Source organism: Tamandua tetradactyla, chromosome 18 (assembly GCF_023851605.1).
Source record: "Tamandua tetradactyla isolate mTamTet1 chromosome 18, mTamTet1.pri, whole genome shotgun sequence".
NCBI lineage: Eukaryota > Metazoa > Chordata > Mammalia > Pilosa > Myrmecophagidae > Tamandua > Tamandua tetradactyla.
In genome coordinates, this window is record NC_135344.1 from 66,720,008 (window position 1) to 66,732,943 (window position 12,936).

Sequence of the window (12,936 nt, forward strand, 5' to 3'; positions counted from 1 at the left end):
TTTTTAAAAGCAACTATATGCATAATCTTCCCAGCTGAGAGAGGTGTTCTGGACTGATCAGCCTTCCCTTTTTTTTTTTTTTTTTTTTTTTTTACATGGGCAGGCACTGGGAATCAAACCCAGGTCCTCAGGCATGGCAGGCAAGCATTCTTACCTGCTGAGCCACCATGGCCCTGATCAGCCTTTCTTGAGTCAAGATATCTTTTACTGAATGCCTTAGTTTGGATATTTATATGGCCTTAGAACAGTAAACTTGTAACATTCCCTTTTTAAGTCCTGCTCCCTCCAAAAAAAACATACGCATAATAAAAAAAAATAAAGACTAAATGCTAACAATATATGCAGAGAGTAGAACAAATAAAAGACACATTGTAATGTGGTGATCAAGAGAATGAGAAACCTATGTCTAAGTCTTTAGACCTCTGAAATAAACCTCTCTGAGACTCATTTTCCTTGTTTATAGAATATGTATTGTAGTACCAACCCTAACTTCCTGGGTTGATTGCAAGGTACAAATACTGAAATCTGCATGTAAGTTTTTGTAAACTTAACACAGATATGTAAAGAATGGTATTTATTAAGTGCATGGCGGCAAAATGCAGCCTTTTAGTAAATAAAACTAGTTTAATACAAATAAACAGATGGTTCTGTAATACTTGTTTACAGCCCTCGGAAAAACTGAACTGTAAATCACTGCCAAAGACAATGTCATGGCTGAACCATGGAAAAGGGAGTGCTGCCACCTTCCATAGGAAACTAAGGCTGCCCCTTTGCAGAAGTCCATGGAGTTCAAAGTCAAACCACAATGTTTTGCAGTATGTGCTTTATCCCAGGATATTTCCTGAGGTTGTTCCTGTGCCGTTTCTTTTAAATACCACATAAAGGTGGCCAGATCTGTGGTATAGTTAATTATATTCTACAAATTTCAATCTCCTGGCTTTGATAATATATCCTGATTATATAACATATTATCATCAGGCAAATCTGGGTAAAGGGTAACCACTGGAATTCCACTGTTTTTGCAACTTCTTTAAATCTGAAATTAATTTCATACAAAAAAAAAAAAGATTGAAAAATAGAAGTGGCCAGACTCAATCAGCACCCCCGTTTCAAGGGAATCCAAACCATCTCTGGAACCCAAAGGACTCTGAGCCTACAAGACACTGGATTGTGCGATAGCTGCATCTATATGCTCTCTGTTCTTGCCAAGAAGGAACAGTCATTCCCCAGTCAGCTTTTTGGAATCATGTGCTCAATACCTCCTTCTCAAATCACTATTTCATTTATGTCACTCAGAAAAAGTACCAGGTATGCTCACCAGCCTTGAAGAAGGAAAAGAATATAATCATTTTGCTTACTTTCAACTAACAAAGAAGGAAATCAGAAGCCCTGGATAACTTTAAAATCCCAACTTGGGGGTTTATTTAAGGATGCCAAGACTCCTTGTGCCCCCAGTAGTGTAGTTGGGGAGATTTCCTGCATGCTAAATCACTAATGCAAGATGCATTAGTCCATAGCTTTAAAATTCCAGATTTTTTTGGCACCAAGTAGTTATGAATAATCCTTTCTATTTCCCTTGAGGGTTGGAGGCTTTTCAATATATCCTAGCCCCTAGTCCACCCGCCCTCTCATCTTTCAGGGCAAATGCAAGATGTCAAGCTATTTATACCGTAGACCAGCTGTAGCGCTTCTCCGACATTAATGTACACAGAAATCACCTGGTAAAAATACAGACTCTGAACTTCTGATTCCGCAGATCTGAGGTGGGGCTAAATTATCTCTAATCTTTCTGATAACTAAAGGTGACTTGATGCAGGTTGTCCGTGAACAACTGAGAGAGTTACTGGCAGAGAATACTTGCTTACAGAAAATAAAGAAAATGACTTGTGATACGCAAGATTTAATGAAAAGACAGGAATATCAAAGGATTTGACATCAGCAATGAATCATTAGAAGTGAAAATGTGATCATGGTTTTTCAGCTCACAGTTTCACCTTTAATTTTCCTTTTGGTAATCACACATTTAAGAATGAAACTTGAGAATTTTCCAGCTCTTTTCACTTGGGAGATACAGCATCGAAATTGTTATTTCAATAAGCCTAAACAGACCAAATGAATTCCTTAGTGTCTTTTTTTCTCAGTACTTGCCATTTAAAGTGACTGATGTCTTTTTTATTTTTTTAATAAATGTTTTCCTTTTAAATAATTTCAAGCTAACAGTACAGTTGAAAAAAAAATACAAAATCCATACAGCGTTGAGCTGTGTTCCAGTAGCCTTGATTCTTGAAGATGATTGTATAACAATATAACTTTTACAATGTGACTGTGTGATTGTGAAAACCTTGTGTCTGGAGCTCCTTTTATCCAGGGTATGGATAGATGAGTGAAAAGAAAAAATGATGAAAATAAATAAATAATAGGGGGAGATAAAGGGTAAAAATTGGGTATATAGAATACTGGTGGTCAATGACAGGAAGGGATAAGGATATAGGATGTATGAGTTTTTTCTTTTTTCTTTTTATTTCTTTTTCTGGAGTGATGCAAATGTTCTAAAAATGATCATGGTGATGAATACCCAACTAGGTAATGATATTACGAGCCATTGATGGTATTCATGTATGGACTATATGTGTATGAAGATTTCTCAATAAAGATATTAAAAGAAAAAAACATCTCATACAGAGAACTCCAAACATACCCTCACCCAGATACAAGATTCACCAACTTTTATTTTACTGCATTTGCCATTTCATTCTGTCTGTCCATCCAGTTGTCAATCTATGCTCTAAACAGTTGAGAGTACGTTGTATATATCATGCTCCTTGAACTGACTCTTTTTTTTTAAGTATAAATAAGTACACAGTAGAAATGAGTTAACATACAGACTGGCCTGGTTCACCTGGATTGTTTATTCAGGAAAGTTCAGCAAGCGAATTGCATTTTAAAGCTGTGGTAGTATGGTCTTCAAGCAGGCTTTTATTATTTTTTTTCAACTACTCCAACCCAGTTCATATTTCCCCTTCCTGAAAAGCATTTGTCCTGGAATCTCATTTACTTTCAGTTTGGCCATTAATCAGTTTTTCAAGCACAAGTCCTTTGTCTACAGCTGGACTACGAATTCTGGGCAGAGCAAAATCATACTGCCCTCCTGCAGAGCTTTGCATATAGTAGCTATTCAATAAATATTTGTTTTATGAATCCATGAATAAATAAATTTACGTGAGCGGTCAGCCAAACTACCTTCACCAGACAAATTAGCTCTGGGAGAAAAGGAATGTATGTTAGAAAGAGCACTAAATTTCCAGTCAGAAGCATTAACCATCTCTGGTTCCTCATGTTACAACCTGTAAAACCAACGCTATCCATAGAAATGGGGCACAAGTCTCAAATGCAAGCTGTGTATATCATTTAAAAGTTTTAGTAGCTATGTTTTTTAAAAGCAAAAATAAAGAGGTGAAATTCACTTTAATAATATATTTTACTGAAACCAATGGATCCAAATATTATTTCACCATGTAATCAATATAAAAATGCACTCATGATATTTTTTCCATTTATTTTTCAGACTTAGACTTTGAAGCTGGGGTGGCTTTTACACTTACAACAGAAGTCCCAAGTGACTGATACTGTGGTGTTGGAAAGCACAGCCTCAGAATTATACTGGTATGAACAAGCCTGAGTTTTACCTCATTTGTAAAATTGAGGATTAAATGGAACACCGGGTGTGAAGGGGTATGGTGGCTGATAGCACAATGGTTTGTTCCTTGCTGTCCTATGCAGCCATGGATTGTAGACTGGGGACTCTGCTCACTGGCTCTTAAAGTTTCTATTACATCCAGCTAACACACACATGAACTTCAATGGGAAGGGAGAACTGCAATGCTACTGTGACTATGGAAAGGAGAGAGCAAGGAATATCTGGTGAACGTCACAAAGGACAAAATCAAAGGGTATTTCAACATAATCATTCTAATTACCATTTTTACTAACTTCCTAAAGAATTCTCTGGTCCATACTACTCCCAAAGACAGCATTTTAAAACATACTATCTGGATGGTACAATGGTGGCTCGGTGGCAGAACTCTTGCCTGCCATGCTAGAGACCTGGGTTCGATTCCTAGTACCTGCCCGTGCAAAAACAAAGATATCTCAATAAAACACACTGTCTTCTCCCAACACATGCTTGTGTAGGGGGAAGGGGGTGGGGAAACAACAAATAGCTCAAAGGAACCGAATTCCAAAGGTCTTCATGCCAACACACCTTTGCATGGGTCCTTCGTGGGAAACCAGTCTGTGAAGATTCAAATCTTACTTCCTTTTATTTATTTTTTAGAGAAATCCTTCCATGTGCTTGGCACTGTCCTAGGATTGGGGGCCACTGCCCACTGTTTGTTGTATAAACAGATCAAATATCTGCCTTCCAGAGTTGACTTTCCTGAGTTTTCTCTGCAAAAAGTCAGTCTTTCCCCTCTAAGTTATATGCCTTGATTGCAGCCTACTACCGGACAGACTCCATTTACATGTCCTTCTCTCTAACTTCGGTGGCAAGAATGTTGGCAATCCTTGGTCCATGGTATCAGAACTATGGGTTAAACTGAAGCTTACTGTATTTTAGGACTGCAACATTTACAACATTTGTAGGAAAAACTCAGGATGTTGGTTGCATCTTTAGCCTTCAAAAAGGAACTACAGTCAAGAGACAAGTTTAGCTGAAGAAAGACCATCTGAAAGAAAAGAGGGAAGAAAACAAATAGCTTTCCTCAGAAATGTCCTTTCTGTCTCCAGAGGGAAATCCAAAATTGTTGAATATCTGATTGTTTGAAGTCTTCCAGAATTTGAAAAGCCAAATTTTCTGTCCAGCTAGGCATAGTGTCAGCAGAGGAAGGAAGGTGGAAGATTTAGCCAAAGGTAGAATTGGAGCCCAAGAGCAAGCCATCTTCTCACCCAACTCTCTTCTTGTAAGCATCTCCTATTAGATATTCAGTGCCTATCAAAGGGGATGGTGGGCTCATTTTGAAGATTCAGTTGGAAGGCAGCCTAGAAGCATGGAGCACCTTTTTAGCAGTTTTCCCACCCAAGACTATTGTATGATATTCTTAGTACTGCTGTAACAAATTACTATAAACTTAACGACTTAATAAACTTATTTTTGTATAGTTCTGTTGGTCAGAAGTTCTAAATGGGCCTCACTCAGCTAAAATCAAGGTGTTGGCACCACTGCATTCCTTTCTGGAGGCTTCATAGAAACATCTGTTTCTTTGTCTTTTCCAGCTCTGAGAGGCCACCGCATCCCTTGGCTCATGGCCGCTTCCTCCATCTTCAAAGCTAGCTCCAGTTGGTCAAATATTTTTCACATCGTATTACCTCAACACTGACTCTTCTGCTTCTTTCTTCCACTGTCAAAGACTCTTATGATTACATTGGGCCCATCAGGAAATCCCAGATAATCTCCTTATTTTGAGGTGAGTTGATTAGCAACTTAATTCCATTTGCTACTTTTATTCCCCCTTGGCAGGTAAGCTAACATATTTACAGTTTTCAGGATTCAGACATGGACAACTTTGGGAGGTCAGTATTCTACTTAGCACAGTGGTCATTTGAACTTCCTTATTGTTGCATAACACAACAAAACATAACATAAAGAATAAGTGGCCACATCAGAATTTATATTTAAAATCTCTCTCTTGATAAGCGTCTTTGGGGTTTAGTTTTGTTTTTTCCTTTGACAAATGACGCTCTAATGAATATCTTTGTAAATATGATTGTATATTTTGAGTATTTCTTTGGGATTCTTGGAATAAAGGATAGGAACATTTTTATGATATTTAATATCCATATCCATACTGTTTGTTAAAATAACTTTGTAATAAATATATCAGAATGTCAGTAAATGTATGTTGATACCAGTTTTTTTTGTTTTGAGCATGTAACATAGTTTTAATTTCAAGTTCTTTGACTACTGCTGAGGTTGAACACTTTTCCATATTTTAAGCTTCACAAAGACAGGGATGTTTGGCTTTCTTAATTCCTGCATCTGCAGCACCTAGAGTGGTACATAGCACCTCAATAAATCCTCATTAAATATTTGTGGAATGAATGAATGAGTAAGTTAATGAGTGAATGAATGAAAGGGCATAGTGGTTAAGAGCTTTGAAATCAGACAAACCTAGTTCATATTTTCAAGCGATTTTTATAGCAATTTATATAGCTAATTTTTTAATGTAGCAATTTATTTAATTTTCACAACAATCCAATAAGCTAGGTACTATAGTACAGCTAGGTACTAGCTTTTAAGACAAGGAAATTAAGGCACAGAGAGATTAAATAGCTTTTCAAAGGCCACACAGTAAGTAAATTGCGACCAGGATTTAGGTCTAAGTTATGAACTATGTTTCTAACATTGCGTAGCTTCTATGATATACTAGTGTCTACCTCATAGGATTGTGATAAGCATTAAGTAGCTTAATAGAAATACAGTATTTCTATGCCCAAACAGTGCTTGATTTAGAATAAAACACAAAAAGGTTTTGCTCTTTTGTTATTTATGTTCATGTTATTCTTGTTATGTTTTTTGGATTGTCTGTATTTTTTACATATTTGTCTATTAGGTTCAAAAAGCTTTTGTTGCCTATTTTTATGGGGGGGGTATATAATAAAAAGTTATTTCTTTGTAAGGTTTCCTTACTTTATCTATAGAGAATTTATTCTCACTAGAACAGTGTTTACCAATTAAAATGGAATGTTATGTACTTTGACTCCTGGCTCTATTCTATATGTTCCATAATAAAATAATCTTACTATAAACTTTCTTTTTATTGTGATTGAGACAACCCAAAATAGACCTGAACAGGGACAGACACACAACTTAAAGCTATGCCTACAGCCAGCTTTACAGGTCCTTAAGGGACCCTAAATTCATCAACATCTCTAGCTAAGAAAAATTTTCTAAAGATCGCAAAAAGTTTTCATATGAAAAGATGTCATATCATATTTATCCATCAGTAGTGTTATGAAAGTAGATCTTCTTTTGATAATAATTAATTTTTGACAATTTTCCCAAGCATTAAGAAATCAATACCTCCTACATACACATCCAAAACAAGAAAAAAAAAATAAGTAGATAAATAGCAAATTTCTGAAATGTTATTAAATATTAAAAATCAAAATGTGTTAAAACATTTACGAGAATTTGTACAGTTGCTCTCATGACTCAGACTTAAGAAGAAGCTCTTGTTTCCGGAGAAGATGGCGGCTTAGTAAGACGCGCGGGTCTTAGTTCCTCCTCCAGAAAAGCAACTAAAGAAACAGAAACAATACGAAACAGCTCCCGGAGTCACGACAGAGACCAAAAAGACAGCGTACCCCATTCTGGAACAGCTGAACGGGCAGGGAGAATCTGCTGCGGTGAGATACCCGAGGGGCGCACGTTTTCCCGGCCGGGGCGGCTGGCGACTGGGGTCCCCTCCACGCACGTGGCTCCCCGGTCTGACTGGGAACGTTGGATAGCGGGGCCCTCCCGTCACGCTTGGCGTTTCGGGGCAGCTGGGCAATTGGGACCAGCACTCTCCCAAGCCGCGGTGGCCAGCGACCCCCGCCTCCACGCGCGGTTTCCCGGGCCGACTGCCGTGCAGACAGACGAGCGCCACGAGCGCCACCTACTGGGCAGGAAAAGAAAAACAGAGCCCAGAGATTTCACAGAAAAACCTTTCAACCAGCTGGGTCCCACACCCAGGGAAATCTGATCAAATGCCCAGACACCAGCAGAAAATAATGGATGACGCTCGGAAAATTGAAGATATGGCCCAGTCAAAGGAACAAACCAATAGTTCAAATGAGATACAGGAGCTGAGACAACTAATGCTGAATATACGAACAGAAATGGAAAAACTCTTCAAAAACCAAATCAATAAATTGAGGGAGGACATGAAGAAGACATGGGCTGAACAAAAAGAAGAAATAGAAAATCTGAGAAAACAAATCACAGAACTTATGGGAGTGAAGGACAAAGAAGAAAAAATGGAAAAAACAATGGATACCTACAATGGTAGATCTAAAGAGACAGAAGCTACAATTAGTGAACTGGAGGATGGAACATCTGAATTCCAAAAAGAAACAGAAACTATAGGTAAAAGAATGGAAAAACTTGAGCAGGGGATCAGGGAACTGAATGACAATATGAAGCGCACAAATATACGTGTTGTGGGTGTCCCAGAAGGAGAAGAGAAGGGAAAAGGAGGAGAAAAACTAATGGAAGAAATTATCACTGAAAATTTCCCAACTCTTATGAAAGACCTAAATTTGCAGATCCAAGAAGTGCAGCGCACCCCAAAGAGAATAGACCCAAATAGGCATTCCCCAAGACACTTACTAGTTAGAATGTCAGAGGTCAAAGAGAAAGAGAGGATCTTGAAAGCAGCAAGAGAAAAACAATCTGTCACATACAAGGGAAACCCAATAAGACTATGTGTAGATTTCTCAGCAGAAACCATGGAAGCTAGAAGACAGTGGGATGATATATTTAAATTACTAAAAGAGAAAAACTGCCAACCAAGACTCCTATATCCAGCAAAATTGTCCTTCAAAAATGAAGGAGAAATTAAAACATTTATAGACAAAAAGTCACTGAGAGAATTTGTGACCAGGAGACCAGCTCTGCAAGAAATACTAAAGGGAGCACTAGAGTCAGATACGAAAAGACAGAAGAGAGAGGTATGGAGTAAAGTGTAGAAAGAAGGAAAATCAGATATGATATATATAATACAAAAGCCAAAATGGTAAAGGAAAATATTATCCAAACAGTAATAATACTAAAAGTTAATGGACTGAATTTCCCAATCAAAAGACACAGAATGGCAGAATGGATTACGACCCAGCAATACCACTGCTAGGTATCTACTCAAAGGACTTAAGGGCAAAGACACAGACGGACATTTGCACACCAGTGTTTATAGCAGCATTATCTACAATTGCAAAGAGATGGAAACAGCCAAAATGTTCATCAACAGACGAGTGGCTAAACAAACTGTGATGTATACCTACGATGGAATATTATGCAGCTTTAAGACAGACTAAACTTATGAAGCATGTAATAACATGGATGGACCTAGAGAACATTATGCTGAGTGAGTCTAGCCCAAAACTAAAGGACAAATACTGTATAGTCCCACTGATGTGAACCGACATTCGAGAATCAGCTTGGAATATATCATTGGTAACAGAGACCAGCAGGAGTTAGAAACAGGGTAAGATAATGGGTAATTGGAGCTGAAGGGATACAGACTGTGCAACAGGACTAGATACAAAAACTCAAAAATGGACAGCACAATAATACCTAAGTGTAATGTAACTAGGTTGGAACACTGAATGAAGCTGCACCTGAAATATGGTTTTTTGTTTGTTTGTTTGTGTGTTTGTATCTTTTGGTTTTGTTTTTTTCTTTTTCCTTTTTATATATATATATATATTTTATTAGTATTATTATTTTAATTCTCTTCTCTATATTAACATTCTATATCTTTTTATGCTGTTTTGCTAGTTCTTTTCCTAAATCGATGCAAATGTACTAAGAAATGATGATCATACATCTATGTGATGATACTAAGAATTACTGAGTGCATTTGTAGAATGGAATGATTTCTAAATGTTGTGTTAATTTCTTTTCTTTTTTTTGATTAATAAAAAAATTAAAAAAAAAAAAAAAGAAGAAGAAGCTCTCATGCCACTACTTACAAGATTGTAATTGTCATTACAATTGACAATATTGTAATGTAACAGATGTAACTGTTTTGTGCATCATATCAATGAATCATTCAATTAAATAAACAATTACACAAACCAATTCCAGTAGAGATCATTATCATCATTTCAAGCTCATACACTATCGAGTTAGAAGGAAAGTTTAAGATCATGTACTAGGATTATTAACTTGGAATATGCTGAGAAGAAAGTAACACCACCCAAGCCAAAAATGATTATTCTGAATCTAATTCTGGCAAATTCCATAAAACAATAGGCCTGGACCCTTTCAATGTTATATAATAAAAGAAAAGAGAAAAAAAAAAAGCAGTGAAACTGTTTGCAATTAAGCTATCTAACAAGTAAATGCATGATTCTAGATAAAAAAAGAAAAGAATCTATGGATATTATTGGGACAATTGGGGAAATTTGGTTATTGGCTATTTTAAATATTTTATAGTAATTGAATATTTGATAATATATCAATATTAAATATGTTGATATGATAATGGTGCTGTGGTTATGCAAGGAAAGGTTCTTTTTCTTAGAAGTTAGGGATATCGTGTAAATGTATCTGGGAAAGTAAACTGTCTGCAATTTACTTTCAAATGGTTTAGAACAAAATACAGCGAAGAAGTGGACAAATATTAAATGTTTGTAAGTCAAGGGAATGAGTACTTGGAATTCCTCATGTAACTCTGTCAACGTTTCTGTTGGCTTGAAAGATTTCAAGATAAAAAGTTGGAGAAGGGTGCAGGAGTAGTTTAGTGGTAGAATTCTTGCCAACCATTTTGGAGACATGAGTTAATTCCTAGCCCTTGAACTCAAAAAAAAAAAAAAAAATCAACAAATGGTGCTGTGATAACGGGATATTAATTCACATGGAACGGAATGAAATTTGGCCCCCACTGCACACAGCACACACACAAAAAAAGTTAGAGGAAAACCACATTAACAAAACTCTATTATGTGTGCTATTTACTCTGCTTTATTTTCTTAATATTGCTGGGTTATTTCTAGTCTTGTAAAATTCTGTATTCAGACTGATAACTTATTTTCTAATACTTTTACCAAAATAATTACTTTTTAACCACATGGAATAGGCAATTAACACAGTTAAACTATTCTTGCCTGGAGATTATTCCTTTGTTAAAATAAGTTGGAAAATGAATCAATCTAGGCTTAATATTTTAGATTTTCTAAGGAAATTCTACCCTGGGATATCATTTTTTACAGCTTTGATAAAGTTTTCAATGATCTTTAGCAGATGATTATAAAATTAAATCATGTTCTAATCCTTACGGAAATATTTTTTAAATAATAGCAAACTACTTTCATTTATTGAATATTAAATATGTTCATAACCTCATGCCTAGAGAAGTGGGGCTGCTGATTTTAAAAAATAATTAGAGGAGACTTCCTGGAAGATGGCGGCTTAGTAAGACGCGCGGATCTTAGTTTCTTCTCCAGGACAGCTACTAGGGGAGTAGAAACGATACAGAAAGCGCCCAAAGCCACAACAGAGATAAAAAAAAAACAGCGTACCCCATCCTGGAACGGCTGGCTGGCTGAGAGAAGCAGCTCGGGTGAGATCGCCGAGGCGCGCGGGCCTCACCGGGCGGGGCGGCAAGCGGCCGGAGTCACTCCCTTCCCCCTTCCTGGGCCGGCTGGGAGAATTGGAGAGGCGGTCCCCTGAAACCAAGGAGGCAGGCGCCCACACCACGCGCAGCCCCCCGGACCAACTGAGAGAATTGGATCGGAAACCCCCAGGCCGCGGAGAACGGTGACGGGTGGGGGAGGCCACTTCCAAACCCGTGACTCCCGGGGAACGTGCACTCTCCCGGGCGGGCTGCTGCCACTGGCGCCCTCCCGCCCCGCTTGTCGCCCCGGGCCGACTAGGAAATTCGGATGGGCTCTTTCCCGGGCTGCGGCAACCAGCAACCCTCCCTGCATTTGGACCCCGGGCCGGCTCAAGCCGCTTCGGCTAGCGAACCCCCCGGACGGCGAGAGTTTTCCAAAGTTTAAGGTCCCACAGCACCTTTTACTGGTGGGACCCGCAGACAAACGTGTGCCACGAGCGCCACCTACTGGGCAGGATAAGAAAAACAGAACCCAGAGATTTCACAGGAAAATCTTCCAAACTTTTGGATCCAATACCCAGGGAAATCTGTCTAAATGCGCAGACGCCAACAGAAGATAACGGATCACGCTCAAATAATTGAAAATATGGCCCAGTCAAAGGAACAAACCAATAGTTCAAATGAGATACAGGAGCTGAGACAACTAATGCTAAATATACGAACAGAAATGGAAAACCTCTTCAAAAATGAAATCGATAAAGTGAGGGAGGACATGAAGAAGACATGGGCTGAACATAAAGAAGAAATAGAAAAACTGAAAAAACAAATCACAGAACTTATGGAAATGAAGGACAAAGTAGAAAAGATAGAAAAAACAATGGATACCTACAATGATAGATTCAAAGAGACAGAAGATAGAATTAGTGATTTGGAGGATGGAACATCTGAATTCCAAAAACAAACAGAAACTATCGGGAAAAGAATGGAAAAATTTGAACAGGGTATCAGGGAACTCAAGGACAATATGAAGCGCACAAATATACGTGTTGTGGGTGTCCCAGAAGGAGAAGAGAAGGGAAAAGGAGGAGAAAAACTAATGGAAGAAATTATCACTGAAAATTTCCCAACTCTTATGAAAGACCTAAAATTACAGATCCAAGAAGTGCAGCGCACCCCAAAGAGATTAGACCCAAATAGGCGCTCTCCAAGACACTTACTAGTTAGAATGTCAGAGGTCAAAGAGAAAGAGAGGATCTTGAAAGCAGCAAGAGAAAAACAATCCATCACATACAAGGGAAACCCAATAAGACTATGTGTAGATTTCTCAGCAGAAACCATGGAGGCTAGAAGACAGTGGGATGATATATTTAAATTACTAAAAGAGAAAAACTGCCAACCAAGACTCCTATATCCAGCAAAATTGTCCTTCAAAAGTGAGGGAGAAATTAAAACATTCTCAGACAAAAAGTCACTGAGAGAATTTGTGACCAAGAGACCAGCTCTGCAAGAAATACTAAAGGGAGCACTAGAGTCAGATACAAAAAGACAGAAGAGAGAGGGATGGAGAAGAGTGTAGAAAGAAGGAAAGTCAGATATGATATATATAATACAAAAGGCAAAA

General features: G+C 37.9%; 1 protein-coding gene and 1 pseudogene across 1 annotated transcript in view; both read right to left on the reverse strand.

Annotated features, from left to right (window-relative positions):
- LOC143662770 (heterogeneous nuclear ribonucleoprotein D-like pseudogene) overlaps positions 1 to 1,699 on the reverse strand; it is a 31,523-nt pseudogene extending 29,824 nt beyond the window's left edge.
- The window catches only part of LOC143662295 (uncharacterized), a 161,878-nt gene that overhangs the window by 62,988 nt on the left and 85,954 nt on the right, over positions 1 to 12,936 (reverse strand). The window lies entirely within an intron of this gene.